Here is an 18,706-nt window from a genome sequence, read left to right on the forward strand (position 1 = left end):
ATTCTACTTTGCGGAAAATGAAACAGGGAAGAGTGTACCTCAGAAGCACCATAGGACAGGTGAGACTCTGGCTCGCGCAACAAAAGCGTCAGTGGCGCGCCTCGTGCATAGCTCTGGAAGTGGCGAAGCCTGTCAGGGGGAAGCATGTGTATCACTAGCCTGTAGGCCGCCGGATCGAACGGCCGGATGTGAAGAGGTAGGAGCTCGGCCTAAGGGTCCATGTCCAACTCCGGAGGAGCCCCGCCGCCTGGAATGTCGTCTGCCATCTCAAGAATAGTGTGAAAATGGCCGAAAGTGTGAAAATCGGGCAAGAATGTGAAAAGTCAACCCCGAGAGGATGAAAAATAGGAAAAAGGTCAGAGTCCGAAAAAGGCACAAAGACCGAGGTAAACTCAGGGGAAACAAACCCCAAGTGGTGGAAATCGCGAAATTCAAAACGTGCGAAATGAGGAGGTTTTCGCGAATCGAACGACGAAAAAGGCTCTAAAACACGGCAAAAACTTCGACCGAGGGTTGGAAAATCACCTAGAGGGAGAGGGGAGAGATTTTTGACCGAGGAGGAAGTGGAAATATAGGGCTTGAAGCCCTATATTTAAAGACCCGTGCCCAATTGACAAAACTGCCCCGATACAGCAATTTTTGGCCGGTTGGCCAAATTGTTAGCCGGTCGGCCAAATATTTGGCCGGTGACCTTATTTCATGGTCGATGGATGGCCGGTGGTCTTCCCCGGTGGTTGGTGAACCTCCCACACCATTGGTTGGGTCATTTATGTGGTTTGGAAGCTCCATTACTCAAAACAGTGCAAGGAAATGGACTTTTGAAGTTTAACTGGCTTCGTGTTGACCTCGAATCATGCTTCATGTATGCGATGCTCAGTACGCACAAGGTGTAACCTTTTTTTCGTATCCATTGGTATCTTGCGAGATTCAATAACCGCTTCAAAAAAATGCATTGCATTACAATGTTTTGCCTTGTTTACGATAAACATACATAGGTTGCATCGTTATGCACGTCTACACGCATTGTAACACGCACAACTTGCATTGTTATGCACTGTTCATTCGCATTGTCATGCTTTTCAAAAAAAAAAAAAAAAACAAACGTGTGTTGTCGCGCATTTGAGTTCATTCGCATTGTCATGCATTTCAAAAAAAAAAGAAAAAAAAAAACAAACTTGCATTGTCGCATATTTGAGTTTATTTGCATTGTCATGCATTTCAAAAAACAAACGTGCATTGTCATGCATTTGAGTTCATTTGCATTGTCATGCATTTCAAGAAACCTGTGTGGTCAGGCATTCGAGTTCATTTGCATTGTCATGCATCCCAATAGTATGCATTGTCATGCATTTCAATAAATCATGCAGTGTTATGCATTTCAAATCACACGCATTGTCATGCATCTTTCATCAACATTTCAGTTCATGAATTATCATGCATTCCTGTCCATGCATTGTCATGCGTGTCTTATTTGAATTGTCATGCGTCCCAATAGTATGCATTGTCATGCATTTCAATAAATCATGCATTGTCATGCATTTCAAACACACGCATTGTCATGCATCTTTCATCTACATTTCAATTCATGCATTGTCATGCATTCTCGTCCATGCATTGTCATGCGTGTCTCATTTGCATTGTCATGCATTTCAATAAATCATTTAGTGTCATGCATTCCAATCACACGCATTGTCATGCATCTTTCATCTACATTTCAGTTCATGCATTGTCATGCATTCTCGTTCTTGCATTATCATGCATTGCCTTATCATGCATTGTCATGCATGTCTCTTCTGCATTATCATGCAATTCAGTACATGCATTGTTATGCATTTCAATAATTCGCATGGTTATGCATTTCAAAAACGTGCATTTTCATGCATCTTCCATTTGCATTATCATGCATGACAATCACTCGCATTGTCGCATATTTCGTGTGCATTGTCTTGTGCCCCTCTAACTTGCATTGTTTTGCACGTTCCTTTTCTGAAACACCGGGATACGTCCCTATGTTTCTCCTTCTTTCCAAAACACCAGGATATGTCCCTGTGTTTCTTCCTCTTTGGTTAAGAGCATTTGGAATACGTTCCAATGCTTATACCTTTCTAAAACACCGGAATATGTCCTCATGTTTCCCTTTCTTTGGTTGAGAGCATTTGGAAAATGTTTCGATATCAAACTTTTCTCTACTCGCATGCCACGCATGGACGTATCTAACTTTTCTCCACTCGCGTGCCGCACTTGGACGTAACTAACCCTTACTAACCCCCTTTTCCCCTTTTCGCATTGTTACACACATTGCATGCATTTTCGCATATGCGTTACTTACATGTGTTTATGCACCCCTTTTCACATTGTTACACACATTGCGTGCATTTTCGCGTATGCTTTACTTACATGTGTTTATGCACCCTTTTCGCGTTGTTATACACATTGCATGCGTTTTTGCGTATGCTTTACTTACATGTGTTTATGCGCCCTTTTCGCATTGTTACACATATTGCATGCTTTTTCGTGTATGCTTTACTTACATGTGTTTATGTACCCTTCTCGCATTGTTACACACATTGCATGCGTTTTCACGTATGCTTTACTTACATGTGTTTATGCACCTTTATCCCCTTTTCGCATTGTTACACACATTGCATGCGTTTTCGCGTATGCTTTACTTACATGTGTTTATGCACCCTTCTCGCATTGTTACACACAGTGCATACGTTTTCGCGTATGCCTTACTTACATGTGTCTATGCACCTTTCTCCCTTTTTTGCATTGTTACACACATTGCATGCATTTCCGCGTGTGCATTACTTACATGTGTTGATGCATATTTTCAGGAGGTTACACATTGCTTGCGCTAGCGCGCATGCTTTACTTACATGTGTTCATTCCTGCTATACACATTGCTTGCGTTGTCGTGCATGCTTTACTTACATGTGTTCATGCTTATCTTCACAATTCCCTTACACATTGTACATGTTGTTGCATGCGCTTTACTTACATGTGTACATTTTATTCCTTGCTTTACACATTGCATGCATTTCCGCGTGTGCTTTACTTACATGTGTATACTTTTCCTCACCTTCACACATTGTATACGTTGTCGCGTATGCTTTATGTACATGTGTTTGTGCCTTCATAGCATTGTTATGCTTGTTTCAAATCACATTGTTATGCACACACTCGAGTTACGTTGTTATGCACCCCTTCCACCCGCATTGTTATGCACACTTCACTTGCGTTGATTGCGCACTTCTCACTTGCATTGCTATGCATGTTTCTAACAATACTGTACCTGTTAAGTTTTCTTTTTTTTTTCAGGCACGATATTGTATGTACGGTTCATTTGAAGCTGGCACGACCAGACGAACCGCACAAGTATTGTATTCTCCGCGTGAGGCGTAGCGAGAATTGAATAATTCTCTTATATCCTTTCTGCATGTAATGTAGTTAGATTTGTATCCGCCTGCTTAAACTGTTGCATTTATTGTATGTATTTGCTTCGTTACAGTTCTCTTTGCATGATCATAAGTTATGTTCGGCTTTGTGCATGTTCTTTACATCTTGCCCCTGCCTACGGTCATATATCTTGCTAGCTTGTATGCTTTGTCTAAGTCTTCGGCCTTGTCAAAAATGGGTCGTCTCTGGGCTTTGACACTCACTCCCGTCATTATTATGACTTTCGAGTTCTGTCAAAGAGGGGCAACTGTAGACTCCCCATTTTTGACCGTCCTCAAGACTTGGATGTCATCGCTTGAACACTCGATGATCATCCATGTTTGTGTTCGTCTTGAGTTCTCAAAAGTTTCGGTCGTGCGCCTTGCCTCAAGACCTCTCGACTTATTTGTTTTGTGCTTGGTTGTTTACCAAACACTTGTGTTTTTGCTTCTGAGGGCAGGGAATGGCTTGTTGGTCATCCCCACACCTCACCGGCCTTGGCTTGTGGCCACCGGCACTGTTTTATTGCTACCGGCCAACTTGTTTGGTCAGTCGGCAATGTTTTTTGTTGGCCGGCAATTTTTGTTGGTCAATCGGCCATTTCTGCTGGCCGACCCCTGTTCATCTGCTTTATGCAGATATTTAGTGCCAGCTGGCATAGCCGGCACGCACAATTATTCCCCTCCATACACGTGTATGGAGGGATTTGCCTCTTGTTTAGCTTCTCTTGGAAGCTTGAGGATTTGAGCCTCTATAAAGAGGGAGCCCCTCCTCCCTTCTCCAGGGTGTTCAAAAAAATTAGGGTTAGAGAGTGAGATATAGTTTTGTATCTATACTCCCTTGTTTGATCCTATTTTGTGCCTGAAAGTGAGTTTTTGTCTTACTTTTGCACTAGAACACCTAGCATTACACCATCCTTTGGTTGTTGAGGCCTTAGAAGATTGTTGTTAGGGTTCTTGGACTGGTTTTGACCAAAGAAAGGTGCTGGAGCTTTGTTCCTAAAAAAGGCCTACAAGAGTGAGTATTCTTACTTTAGTTACCCCCTTTTTGGCACAAGCTTTTAACCTATCTTGCTTGTTGTTTTGAGCTTCGACTATAACTGATAAAAGTTCTGACTTTGTGTGTTTTAGAACTTTTTTTAAGGTCACTTTGAGGTTTGAGGTTGTCTCCCCCCTCCAAGGCCTTGTTAGGCCTTGTTTTTGGCCATACCTTTTGGCCATTGTTTTGGTCTTTGCATGACCTCTCTACCACTAAAATCTAGAGGATTTTCAGTGGTGGAGAGGTGGTTTTGAGGTCCTAAAAAGGAGAGGGTCATCCCCTCTCCTTGTTGTCTTTAATGCTTGCATAAATGGCTTATGTGGTAGCATGTGTGTTTAGTTTGTTTTACCATCATTTCAGCATGTATTAGGCTTTGTTTTTCCATGATACACCTCTGTTTTGAGTTGGTTTAGACATGTCATGTATGACTCATACACTTGTCTTGTAATCCCATGTTTTAGCCTAACATGCATCATGTTGTAACATGTCTTTCTAGCATGATTTTGGCTCGACTTCAAGAAGCTTTTATCCATGTTTTGGAATGCTTGAGGTTTGATTTTGGTTGTCTTGGTCATCCATGACTTGCTTTGTATAGATACCATGTAATCTAGCTTGTTAGCTTTGAGTGTCCAAGTTGCTAGCATGCTCTATTTGGCTCATTTCAGTGATTTGGCATCACTTGTAATGCTATTTTAGTCCCTATGACATGCTTGTATGCTTGCACTTTTCACTACTTTAATGCTTTATAGAGTTTGTGTTGTATGCCTCATGAATGTGTCATTGTGTATGCCATCATGCTTAGACCATTTAGATGCCATCTAAGTGGGTTTTTGGGCTCATTTTAACATGTCATATCTCTGATTTTTGTCGCTTGAGTCATGCCATGTTTGGTTGTATTAGGTGTAGTGTAACACCTCTTCGGTGGCCTTGCATGCCTCGTGATTTTGCCCCTTTAATCCAGCTCGTATTGGCTAGTTTCGAGCTCACTTTTGGTCTTGTTCTGCCCTGCCTTGGGACTGTTTTAGGTCCCCTTGGCCCTTTGGGGCTTGCTACATGTAGCCTCGGTTTAAGCCATTTGGCTAGTTTCAAGTTTTGGATTTTATGGCATGCCTTGCTTGCATGGTTTGGTTGATTTGGCATCATCCTTAGCATGATTTCAATGTTTATCATGTTTGTCATTTGCCCATGTTTCTCTCCTTTTAAGTGTTCTTAAAAGTTGTCCTTTTGTGCTTAAGTATTGGATCATTTAGCATGCATGTTTGTACGTATATTTGTCCACCATTTCTCAGCATTTTGGCCACTGTTTTGGACCTATTAGAGAGTTGTCCTTCTTGGTGTAAGTCCATCCTTTGCATGTTGTTGCATGCTCGCCTTGTATGTTGTTGCATACTTTGCTCATCGCATGTCGTTGCATGCTTAAGTTGCATTTTGCATCCTTGTTAGCTTGCATCTTGTCATGTATTTGATATGTTGATTACATGCTTGTTCAAATGCTTGAGTGGTTTGCTTGCTTATTTGCATGCTTAGGTTGCATAGCATTGTGTGCATTTCCTTGCCTCTAGATCACACATGATAGAGTTTAAGGTCCATTATGTGTTTTGTGCATTTCATTTGATATAAAATTGCACGCTTGACTTTTTTGGGCCATCATGCATTGAAATGCGTGATTGATGGCCTGAGGGTCGAGAACCATGGTCCTCTAAGTCTCAAACATGCTGAGGAGGGTGGTAGTGCATAAATTGCTTTGAAAATGCATCGCCATGTTCTGTCTGTCCTCTGTTGTAGCAAACCAGTGTTCTACTGGAAGAAATGGCCGGTCGGCAACTTTTAGTGCCGGCCGACTACCAAAATAGTGCCGGTGATCCCATTTTTGGTCGATGACCATAACTCCATGGCCGATGTTGTTTTCTCTTGGTCTGTGACTTCCCACTGTGCTTAGGGAGTGATTCTGAAGCTTCTTTGGGACTTGTGAAGTTTTCAGAAGTACAGATCAGTGTAAACAGAGGCAGCATGAGCATGGCGACGGATTTCCGAGCGAAGCCGAGCACTCATGTATCTGTCCCTCTTCCCGAGGCTGCTTTACTACTTTCTTAGCTTAATTAATCTGTTTAATTAGTTAAGCGTTGTGTAATATTTAGTTAGCATGTTAGTTAATTAATTTGTATTATTCTTTCGGTCCCTCCCTCGAGAGGGCGCAATTGTGTAATAAGCATCCGTGTGTGTGATGCATGTCTCCCAGCCTCCAATTCTTTCTCCCTTTTACTTAACCGCTTACAATGGTTAGTTATAGGGCACGTTTCAATTAGCATCCTTATGCTATGCATGTTTGTATCATTCATCAGTACTGCATGCACCAGGCTCGACGCATCATACTAACTGCATAGTATATCAATTCCAAGTTGAATACATATGTTGAACTGTCACATCTCATATGCCATTTTAGATTAACCAAGTGTATTCTAGTTGCATTTTTCCTGCGATGCATTAGCTATCTTAACATGGATTTGGATCATACATTTGATTACTAACATATCCCTTGTTTTGGCTCGGAGTACACTGTGAGTATTTATGCTTTAGTACCTTGCATGTATGTGTGTGTTAACACGACAACATGCTTACCATGAGGCTATTTGCTTATGTGATATAACAGCCTAAATGTCTATGGGTGAAGGTTGGGTTGCTTGAATTGGAATAATTTATTGAAATCCGTGTTTTAGCCTACTTGCGAGTAGCAAACTTCAAACCATTTCCAAACAATCGAATATGCGATGCTTTGTTCCAAATTAGGCGACCTAGTCTATACTTGTGTGTTATGCGTATCACATAGTAATTCTAGGCTAATAACCGGAATAAGAACGCATAATGTTTTAAAAACTCGATATCATGCTTAGTACAGGCCGATCTTCGGATCGGGCGAGCGGGGGTGCTCATAGCTGACCTTCCCCAATCGTACCCAAGTTCCCGAGCCAAGGCAACTTTGGTGATGACGGACACGTGGCCTTAGGCAACGAGTCAGGGTTTCCTAAATTCCCCCAAAATAAATATTTAGGTGGCGACTCTGTATCTGGCAAAGCAGTCCATGTTTGGCACTTCTTTCTTAAAAATCTGTTTTTCGAAACGATTTGCCGGATTTGGACTCTATGGTGATTTATCAATCTCACATCGCACATTGTGAGATTAGATTCAGAACAGTGACATATTGAGTTCGAACTGTGGAAAAGCATAAGCCCTTGAGCGTGCGTCCACACTTCCACGCATGGGTGTGCTGAACAACTTGGTGTCCTCACGGCTGTTGTATTGTATTTTATTTATTTATTTTTATGTTGATTTATATTCATTGTTTTTTAATAAACGTAATCAACAACATATATGCACATATATCTATAAACTTAGTCAAATCTCTGTATTCAATAAAGGTTGGACACCACCTATGAGTCTAAATGTATATAGATAGCATAAATAAATTAAGTTTGGCTAAGTAACCTTATTTGAATTGCCCAAAAGATGCTATCTTCAAGAAAAGTGACCAATTTGTAGAGAGAAAAAATGGATATGAAAAAGTAGATCCATGAATTCTATGTTGTTTTAAAACCTTTTCATCAAGATTCACAGTGAACAAACGACTCTACCTTGTAAGCACAAACGTATGTATATCTAATTAAGGTACTAATTTTAAAATAATTTTCAGAGAGCTTCAAAGATCAAATAAAGCAAAAGTGTTGTTGAATTTTTACTTACAATAACATGTTTGCTATTCTCTTCGTAGAACTCTTGCTGATGATTCCCACAGACGGCGCCAATTGTGAGACCAGAAAAATCCTCTCACATGGATTGTAGAGAGAGATGACATACCTCCTCTTCTTGGATGTCCCCCCTTTATATAGATTGAAGGGGGTATGATATTTGTTTGGGCTGGACCCATTGTAGGGTTTTTTTGGGTTAACCCCAAAAAGCTAATATATTTTTTTTTTTCTGGCTCCCACTGTTGTTACCTTTATCATGCTATTAATTTTCACTATTATTTTAATTGTCATGATCTGATTATTCTCACTTAAAAAGAATGGTAGGTTGGTTATGTTTTCTTATTATGTTGCAAAACTCATGGCATATATTTTGTTGCCTTGGCATCTTATGCCAGATTATGAAGAGGAAGGGACTGAAGCCGAAATTAGGGCCACTGGTAATATAGAACCGTGGTTAACTTGAAGTCAACAATTTAACAAAATAAGATTTTGTGTTAGTAATTAAGAATGCTATAAAGTTGTTGTAATGTTGTATGTGGACTCGTAAATTTTTTTTTTTTTGGCTTGTTAAACTTTGATTATGTGAGAATTTAAGTTTCCCTAATTGGATGTTAAAATTTTTATTTAGCAAGTTATTTTGTTATATAAATTTTATGATGTTAAAAAAATTTGGGGCGTCACAATCTAGGACCACCATGTCCTCATTTTCAATTTCCACTGTCTCTGCTTCTTGCACATTACTGGTGGACTTCATTGCTGCCATGGAGCAATTTTATGCCTGCACCTGATCCCCTCTGACCTCTTCAATCCCATGCTCAGTTGGGAATCGCAACAGCTAGTGCAATGTTGAGGGAATAGCCCTCATTGTATGCAACAATGGTCCACCCAAGATAACATTGTAAGGGGACGGGGTGTCAATTACAGTGAACTCCGCGCTTACCTTCTTCGTGCCTGCCTATACCTCCAAATTCGTGGCTCCTAGAGGCCACGTCGGCGTTCCATTGAACCCAACCATCGGGCCGTTGGACTGTTCCAAATCATCTAGGTGAAGGCCCAGTTCCTTGTAACATCTAACGAACATGATGTCACAAGAGCTACCTTGATCAACCAGTATGCACCGTACCTAGCACTCCCCAATCTTCAGCGTTATCACCAAGGCATCATTATGTGGATGCTGCACCATATCCCAGTCTGCCTCAGTAAAAGAGACCATTGGTCCCTGGTACTCATTGGTCCTAGGCTTCTTTTGCTGGACCTGATACACATACTACAGGTGCCTCACTCTCTGAGTCTCTCCACGCACCTCATTCTCGTTGACCTTTGAGTGAATCACATTGATCACCCTTGTTCTAGCTTTCATCTACTAGGTCTCTCAGATGACCCTGGCTGGCCAGATCCTCCAAGTGTGTCTTCAGAGCCCTGCACCCCTGAGTCAAGTGCCCATCCTTATTATGGCAGGCAAGGGGCTTCCCAAGACTCCTTCCCATAAACTCGCCAGGGATCTTCTCCGGTGCTTAATAATACAGCTAGTTCCTGATTCTTTCTAGAACTTTGTAAACCGAGATTTCGAATACAGTGGTGACTGCCTGTGCAGCCGTCAACCCTATTTGCTTCCTGTTCAAACCAGTATTATCTCGGTCTTGCTTTGGCGAGTCATTTTTCTTCTCTTGCTTTGGTGTCTTTGTTTCTGGCATATCCTTTTCTACCCTGGCATATTTCTCGATCCGTGCCATGATTTCCTCCATAATTTTTGGAAGGATCTTTGCCAGCGATTTCTGCAGCGAGCATACATTCTCTAGGTCATTCTTAAAGGACACGATCGCCAACTCCTAGTTGCAAGCACGAATTCGGTTGAACACCTCATAATATCTCTTGGCGTAAGCTTTGAGGCTTTCACCCTCACTAATGTTCAAAGCCAGCTGTCACGACACAAACCTGCTCATAAAAGTTTGGGCATGACCAGCCTATATCTAGACCTCAAAACCCAATTTAAGTTTGACACAACCCTGGGGATTAAATGGAAGTGAATATAATATCAAAATATAACATCCATTAAGCTGTGTCTACATGCCAGGATCTTAATACAATATAACATACATACACAAGTCCACACATATAAGTCTATACAAAAGGCACCTACGACTGACCTAAGGTTGTCCTGCGAGCTCATTACCTACAAAACATTCATAAAAACAAAGTGAGCAAAGCTCAGTGAATGATACCTATGTAAAAAGATTTGGTGTACGAGCATAAATCTTGTAGTGCAGATTCATAAGTTTCAAGTCGATCTAATTTACATTTGTTTTTCTGAACGGCCTTGGGCCCACTTAGAACAGAACGGCCTTAGGCCCAACGCGATACAGAACGACCTTAGGCCCATTATAATAGGAAAACGGCCTTAGGCCCATTATCATAGCTAAAACGGACTTAGGCCCATTATAATAGCAAAACGGCCTTAGGCCCAGTATTCCCAATAGGACAAATCAACCTCAGGTCCATATCTCATGTACCAACGTTCAATCATTCCACTTATTCTATCAAACATAACTCATATAGCATAAACTATTTGAGAGAAAAATAGAATATCTACTGAATAACACATGTGAGTACAATACGCATAATAAACATATTATTACATTACTATTACTCACAGTGATGTAGATGAACAATGGTCCCCTCCTACACGTGCCCTACACATAGTACACAACTCGCAAGTATATCACTTTTCTTTAGTTTTCTCCTTTTTATTCTATGTTCGATTCCCTAAATCCCATTCAATTAAACACAATATAGAAGCATCAAATGGACATGTTAACATATTCAATGGGCTAAAAAGAGCAAAAGAAATTAACAGAATTTCCCATCTTTGGCCGCATGTGCTGCTGTGAGCCCCGCACGTGTGGCTTTACATCCCGCACGTGCAGCCCTGGGTTCTTGCACATGCGGTTCTGGCTCTGTTCTGGGCAGTCTGAACAGCTCCAACAACAAACTTTCCAAGACCAATTTTAAGGTGAATAACAAGAAAATTTTCTTCTAATATCACAACATATGAACATAATAAACATGAATCTCATATGTAATTAGATCATAACTCAATAAAAAGGAAATTCATGCAACTTGATGATCATAGTTCATTTTATCCGTTTATCTTTTCAAGATTAATCAAAAGAGACTAACATATAGAGATCAAAACTTGCAAGCTTGAAGATACTTTTTCAAGTTAACTCAAACAAACCCAAAGTACAAGAATTAACTCTGAAATTAGATAAATAGAGTGCATCTAGATGCTTTCCACGGATATTTCCCTAAACAAGGTTTTTATATCAAAACCCTAACTTAGATGAGTACAAAGCTTCATTTACATGCTTGATAACAATCAATTGAAGGGAGGTTTAGGATATTTGAGTTGATATACACTCACTTTGATCTCTAATCTTTGATTCTCCTCAAATTCTTCAAGCTCCTAGGTGATTTCCCTTTTGTCTCTCTCTTTTCACTTCTTCTTTCTTTTTTCTCCAGGAAATATTTTTTGATTTTAATCTTATATCTAAGGCTTATATAAGGCTAGCCCAAACAAATCAATTTAATTGATTACGAGTCAAATTTTTACAATAAATTATATTATGTCCTAAAAATGATGCTAATCATAAATGTAAAGTCAATTTTGGGTTATTGCGCCTCTAAGGCTTTCAATTTCCAACCAAATATCTCAATTTCAACAGATTTTTCCAATAACCAACAGATTCATGTATGTGAGCATAACTCCACATGGAATTTCACATTAAGTATGTAATTACTCGTATAACTAAAGATGTAAAGCATATAAGAGGGTCAGGTTGTTACACTAGCAGGGAGTCCACCATAAGTGGCTGTAATTTGTTTGTAACAAACCTGGCCACAAACATCTTGGCCAGGCCTTCCCAACTCTTCACGGTTTCCTTCGGCAACTTGTGGAACTAGTCCGATGTGATTTCGCCAAAGGGTGAGGGGAACACCTTGCACAGTAGCTGATTATTCCCACTCCACAAAGCCATTGAATTCAAATATAAACCAACATGAAAGTTCATATCAGACTTACCGTCATAAATCTAGAACCTCGGTATATGGAACCTCTTTGGTGCCTCAAACCTATCCAACTCCACTGAGAACAGTGTTCTCGGCTTGACGGGGGATGTAACCTCGGCATTCTGCCTCTTCCTTTGGAGGTAGTCCTTGAAATCCTCCTTCTTCTAACCAAGAGCTCGGATGTCAACAGATTTCAACTGTTTTGGTGTGCTGCTTCCAGTGTCATTATGTGTCCTCTTGGACTTCTCTCCATTCACCGTGTCAAAGCATATGCCCATTTGTGATACAGAATGCAGATGACACTCTAAATGTGATACAGAATGCAGAGGACACTCCAAATGTGATACAGAATGCCCAAATTGTCTATATTCAAGTTTCAAACTATACATGACAAGTTCAGCGACAAGTGGTTTTATCCATGGAAAAGAAATCTCTCTCTCTCTCTCTCTCTCTATATATATATATATGTATGTATGTATATGTGTGTATACTAGAAAGGTGGCAGTTTTGTGTGTGAGCTTCACTAAATTTTGTTGGAGAATTATTTTGAAAATTATGTGTGTTCTATTAAGTACAGGAAATGTAAATAAGAAAAAATATTTTAGAGTCTTAAAGTTTGGTAGACGGAAGTCATATTGTAACTTGATTTAAAATGTAAGAGGTCGATTGTTATTAAATAAAACTGAAGGGATTAAAATAAAATTGTTCACAAAACCAGGAAAAACAATCAGAAATTGATAGAATTTTAGATATAGAGTGTAGATTTAATCTTGTTGTAGGATCACTCCATGAATGCATTTTGGTCTTAGATTTTAAGCTGTTGATAATTTTGTTTTGGGTATGTAGAGCTACTGTTTTGTCAGAATATAAGAGTGTTAAATGTAATTTAGTGTAATACCCCTGTCTCGTAATATGTTAATTGGTCCTTAATAAGATGTGATTATGTGTTTGTTATGGTTTTGTATGCCATTATGTGAAAATATGTGGTTTTGAATTTCTATCTGTTCACCGTAGGAATATCTGTTTGATTTTACCACTTCGGAAATTAAATTGGAGGCCTTATCGGCCGCAGAACCCGAAATTGATTACGCCATTGTGGTCGGCATAATTTTTAGAGCCTACGGTGAAATTTAATTAGAAATTGATTCGGGTCAGATTAAGTTGATTAAATTGATAATTTAGTGCCCAATTGTTTATTATTATTATTTTGGAATAGTGGGGTTTGATGCAAAAGGGCACTACACCCTCAATTCCTTCCCTTATGTGGCTTTGGCTGATTAAACTCTCTAGAGAGAGTGAGAGACCCGAAATTGAGAGAGAAAGGGGGAAATCATCTAAGTTTGCTCTTGAAGCTTTGGAGTCTTGAAGGCTAGCTCAAGAATTAACCATAGTTGTGAAGATTGAAGCTCCTAGGTGAGTGATCAACACCTAATTCATGAATTTGTGTATGTAATAATGTGAATTCGCAGAGGATATCTGATCAAGAACATGAATGGTGTTGAGTATGATGAAATTGAAGTTTATATGCACATGCATGCATAGAATTGCCATGAAAATGTATAATCTAGCATGTATTGAGTTAAACATGGAAATAAAGGTGTTAAATCTTACATGCAAGCATGTTTTTGTTGAGCTCCATGAGAATGAGCACCATTTGCATTATTTGGAATGAAAATGAAGTCAAGATTAGCATGCATGTTGAATAATTAAAGATAGGAGCTTTGGAAGGCATGAATGTGTATGATAGAATTGAGCTTGAATTAAATTAAGCCATGCATGTATTTGATTTATGAAATTGGGCTCCATGAAGATGTATTTTGGTGTTTATACCATGTTAGTACAAGTATATGTGAAATTGGAGCCACCAAAAGCATGGAATGACGGTTTGAATGTTGAAGGGAGCTCAAGAACACAATCTGGAAAACCCAGAATTTTGATGTCCGCTCGAGCGGGGAACCTGACGCTCGAGCGGAGAAATCGAGCTCCCAGCACTTTCTGCAGACATGGTTCCCGCTCGAGCGGGGAAGTTGACGCTCGAGCGGGGAGCTATGTAGACAGGCAGTCCGCTCGAGCGGCCGAGTTCACGCTCGAGCTGGAATTGAAGGCAACCAGTACTTTTGCAGACCTAAGGGTCCGCTCGAGCGGGGACCCTATTTTCTGAAATCCTATTTTTGCATTTTGTGTTCTGTTTTCCGTTCTCTTTCACTTGCAAGCATTCTTAGGCTTATGTTAAGCATTGTAAATGAGCTAATGAGATAAGAATAAAGCCTAAAAGAGGAATATGTGAATTAAGGAACGGATTGAATTGTTAATGACCCCTTTTGTGTTCATGGAATGTGTAGGGTCAAGCTCCAGGGCGAATCCACAAGCCAATCACTGTGAGTAATATCAATATTTGAATGCTTGCGAATGTCCAATTGTTTAATCCCTTTTAAGCTTTATGAATTGCTAATTGGGTTTGTGGACGTAAGTCTGATATGGATGAATGAATGGACCAAAGGTCGTTTTGAAATGAATGATTGGACCAAAGGTCGTTTTGATGTGAATGAATGGACCAAAGGTCGTTTTGATGTGAACGAATGGACCAAAGGTCGTTTTGATGTGAATGAATGGACCAAAGGTCGTTTTGATGGGAATGAATGGACCAAAGGTCGTTTTGATGTGAATGAATGGACCAAAGGTCGTTTTGAAATGAATGAATGGACCAAAGGTCGTTTTGATGTGAATGAATGGACCAAAGGTCGTTTTGATGTGAATGAATGGACCAAAGGTCGTCCTGATATAATTGAATGGACCAAAGGTCGTCCTGATGTAAATGAATGGACCAATGGTCGTTTTGACACATGTGAGTGGGCCAAAGGCCGTTTTGACATGAATGAGTAGGCCGAAAGCCGTTTTGACATGAATGAATGGGCCGAAGGCCGTTTTGACAGAAATGAATGGGCCGAAGGCCGTTTTGACAGAAATGAATGGGCCGAAGGCCGTTTTGACAGAAATAAATGGGCCGAAGGCCGTTTTGACATGAATGGAAATCTGAGTGGGCCAAAGGCCAGAATGGTTGGAACTACAGTCAGTTGATTTGAATTTCGTATACTTATATATCTATTAAGTAGAAATAGAAATTGGGCCTAAGGCCGTTTGGAACCTGTTGTTCTACATTGTTTACGTAATTTCTGTATTTGATATTATTCACTGGGCTATCGCTCACGCTCATTCATGTGTTTGTAGGTGAGCCCGGAGAAGTCCAAACCCAGCCCCAGTGAAGTCTGTGAGGAACAACAGAGGTTTTTGGAGAGTCAGCCCTTGCGTCTCACGCACGAGACCCGTCTTCGCCCTTCCGTTATGTATTTATATCTTGTCATGGTGGCGAAGTTTTTGATTATGTCTGTATATAGTTTCATGGGTTGACTTAGTTGGACGATCCTGTCTGTATAGAATTTTATGCTACTACATTTCTGACGTGAGTTATTAACATGAGTTGGTATGGAATGTTATGATGTGCATATAAGCACGGCTCTATGGGCAAAGTTTTAAATTTTGCTTCCCTTTTGGCCCCTTTACTCTGATGTGTTAAGTCTGTTTTGGTCTAAGGCCGTAGGTAATCTTAGGATTACTGGCCGGTTACGTCCTTAACCCATGGGGGCGGGTTCGGGTCGTGACAGAGTGGTATCAGAGCACGAGTTAATAACTCACACACTTGTCCAAAAGAGCAATAAGCGTCTAGAAAAGATCTAGGATGCATTCACGTGATAAATATAAATCTGAAAGCATCAAGAATATGTTTAAGTGTTTCGGTATGAACAGTCATGTGCTATAATTTGTAAATTGCTTGCATGGTAAAGCTTTGGAATACGTATGCTCTCTGGTGTATGCATACTTGTGAATCTCTGTATTAAGTATAAAGCTATGTTTGATATAAATGAATGATTTCCTAAATTCTCCTTGAACATAATTGTGGTATCCTTAGCGGAGGCCCTCGCCCAGGGGATATAATACTGTGGCTTATGGTCATGAAGCCCTAGCGCGGGGGAAATAATACCGTGGCACAGGCCCTCGCCCGGGGGAAATAATACCGTGGCCTATGTATGAGATATGTTGATATGCTTGACCAACATGATATGTCACGCTAAAAGAAGTACCACACATGATTCGAATATAAGATATAAATTGCTACACTAACGTGTACAACAAGTTTGTTTTGTTATAATGCACATACATGAAAAGTTGTTTATGTGCATTCAATTCTGCCTACGGGTGTTTATTTGAAATATGAACATGATTTGAGTATAGAATTACTTAGCAAATGTTCAGCATGCGATATTTGATAAATATGCAATTATCTGTCACGTAAGTGATTAATTGCGTACGATATGTGAAAGGAGAGTATAACAATGTGCCTATGTGCGAATGTACTCATGTGATTCTGTGTTTAATTTCGTATTGGGCATCCCAATATTTGGTAAAGTTTGATAAGAATTGTGTAGAGTATGGGCAAATTAAGGGCATACGGGTTGGAGGGTTCCTCCACAGCCCGACTTGATAGTCCGGAAAGAGTAGTACAAGAATTGGCAGAGATCTTGAGACAATAGCGTTAGTTGCCGCTACGGCAAGAACCTTTGCCACCACCAGTGTGAGAAACATCGAGGAGTTTGTTATCAGACTTCTGGGGCTCGTTATAGATATGGTAAAATGGACCATACAGCAAGGAACTGTCCCCGGAATGAACGAAATGTGAATAAATCCTCTGCCTTGGCTAAATCCGTACCAGTGGTAGGAATTGCTACTCAGGATGGAGTAATCACACTCATCCCAGAAAGCACTCAGAATGTTGTAACCATTATCCCAGGTATCTATACTGTTTTCAAATGAATGCTTATGTGTTGATTGATTCTGAATTAGTACGTTTGTACATCTTCGCTTGGGATATTATTTGATTCGGATCGACATATATTTCATGTCTGCTGCGTGTGTATCTAGATTGGTTAGACCCACATGATCGAGATTGTATTCATTGGAGGTATATGTCCCGTTTGGGAGATTTGTGAAATACGTTTTGGGATATTGATTGACTATGCACATGCACATATATCTATCTACACCTATGCTCAGGGTGATTTATTATGTTACCGTCTTCAATGACTAAATCACTGGGATTATGATTCTGAAATCGTGAGACCATATATTTTGATTGGTAGAAAGTTGACTGAGTGATGTGACTAATTTGGAACTTTTGCGTAACAATCCCATACTATGTGTACCCGAGGAACTTTGTATAATGTATTACTGTGCACCATGTTCTTGCATATAAGGCTTATTTGGGAACTGCTATACTGATTATGATACGTACTTCCTGATATGAACACTTGCATGCTTATGTAACTATACCTGAACTTATGTGGACAATACCGTATTGTACGTAATTTGAAACACTTTGATATGAACAGTTGTGAAGAATGACTCCGATTTGACTTTGAGAACTGATGAACTTAGGGCAGTTGAGAAACCATCAACCATGTACCTAAGCAAACGAAGTATGCCTTACAGAACCGAATGTGCCCTGTTTGAGAAAATTTTTATCTGATTCGATCCGATAGAACCTTTGCCTGATATTGTTCCGATGGAACCCTCATTTGATATAATTTGATGGAGCCCTTGTTTGATCTAATCTGACAAGACCTTTGCTTGGGTTGATTGATAAGAACCTCTATCTAAGTTGATTCTGAAAAAGGGGGTTGAGAATTGTCTATAAATAAATAGCCAGATTATTCTTGGCAGAAAAACTGATAGGCCCAAAACTTGAATTCATTTGGGATACTTGACTTATTTGAAAGACCTTTTGTGGGCTGTCAACAGATTGATCTAACTATGAACACCGTTGAGAACCAATCCCCAGCTATTGAGGACATATGTGTTAAAAATGAACCGAATTGTACAAACCCCGTGATTAGGTGTTGTAAGGAGTGTTGTTCCATTTTTTTTGATTGACGTTATGGGAACCGATGACGGTAGATTGATTTGATTTCGAGCAGTACTGAACATTTGTCTTAGACTGATCAGAACATGTTTTGTAAGGGAGAGTGGTTGCTTCAATGTCACCAGATTTTGGGAAAATCAGGTTATAGTGAATGGCGTTGTGTTGCTTTGATGACATTCTTGGAGTGTCCTTTCGTGCTAAGGGACGTTAAGCCTATGTAGCACCTTTGATTGAGATACCTTTTGCCACCGACGGTTTCGTACTGGTGGGTTTGAATAATCAATTTGGAATCGGCCACCGACGGTCGCGAACGGGTGTGCTTCGATTCCGAGACGATTATTCCTTTGTTTTGTTCGGAATGTCATCCCTTGGTATTATGTAGATGTTTTTAACATCCAAGGAGCTTTGAAAAACCCTGATTGTCCGAAAATGCGCGAATTCAGTACGT

Source organism: Camellia sinensis, chromosome 1 (genome assembly GCF_055761805.1).
Source record: "Camellia sinensis isolate YWXY chromosome 1, ASM5576180v1, whole genome shotgun sequence".
NCBI lineage: Eukaryota > Viridiplantae > Streptophyta > Magnoliopsida > Ericales > Theaceae > Camellia > Camellia sinensis.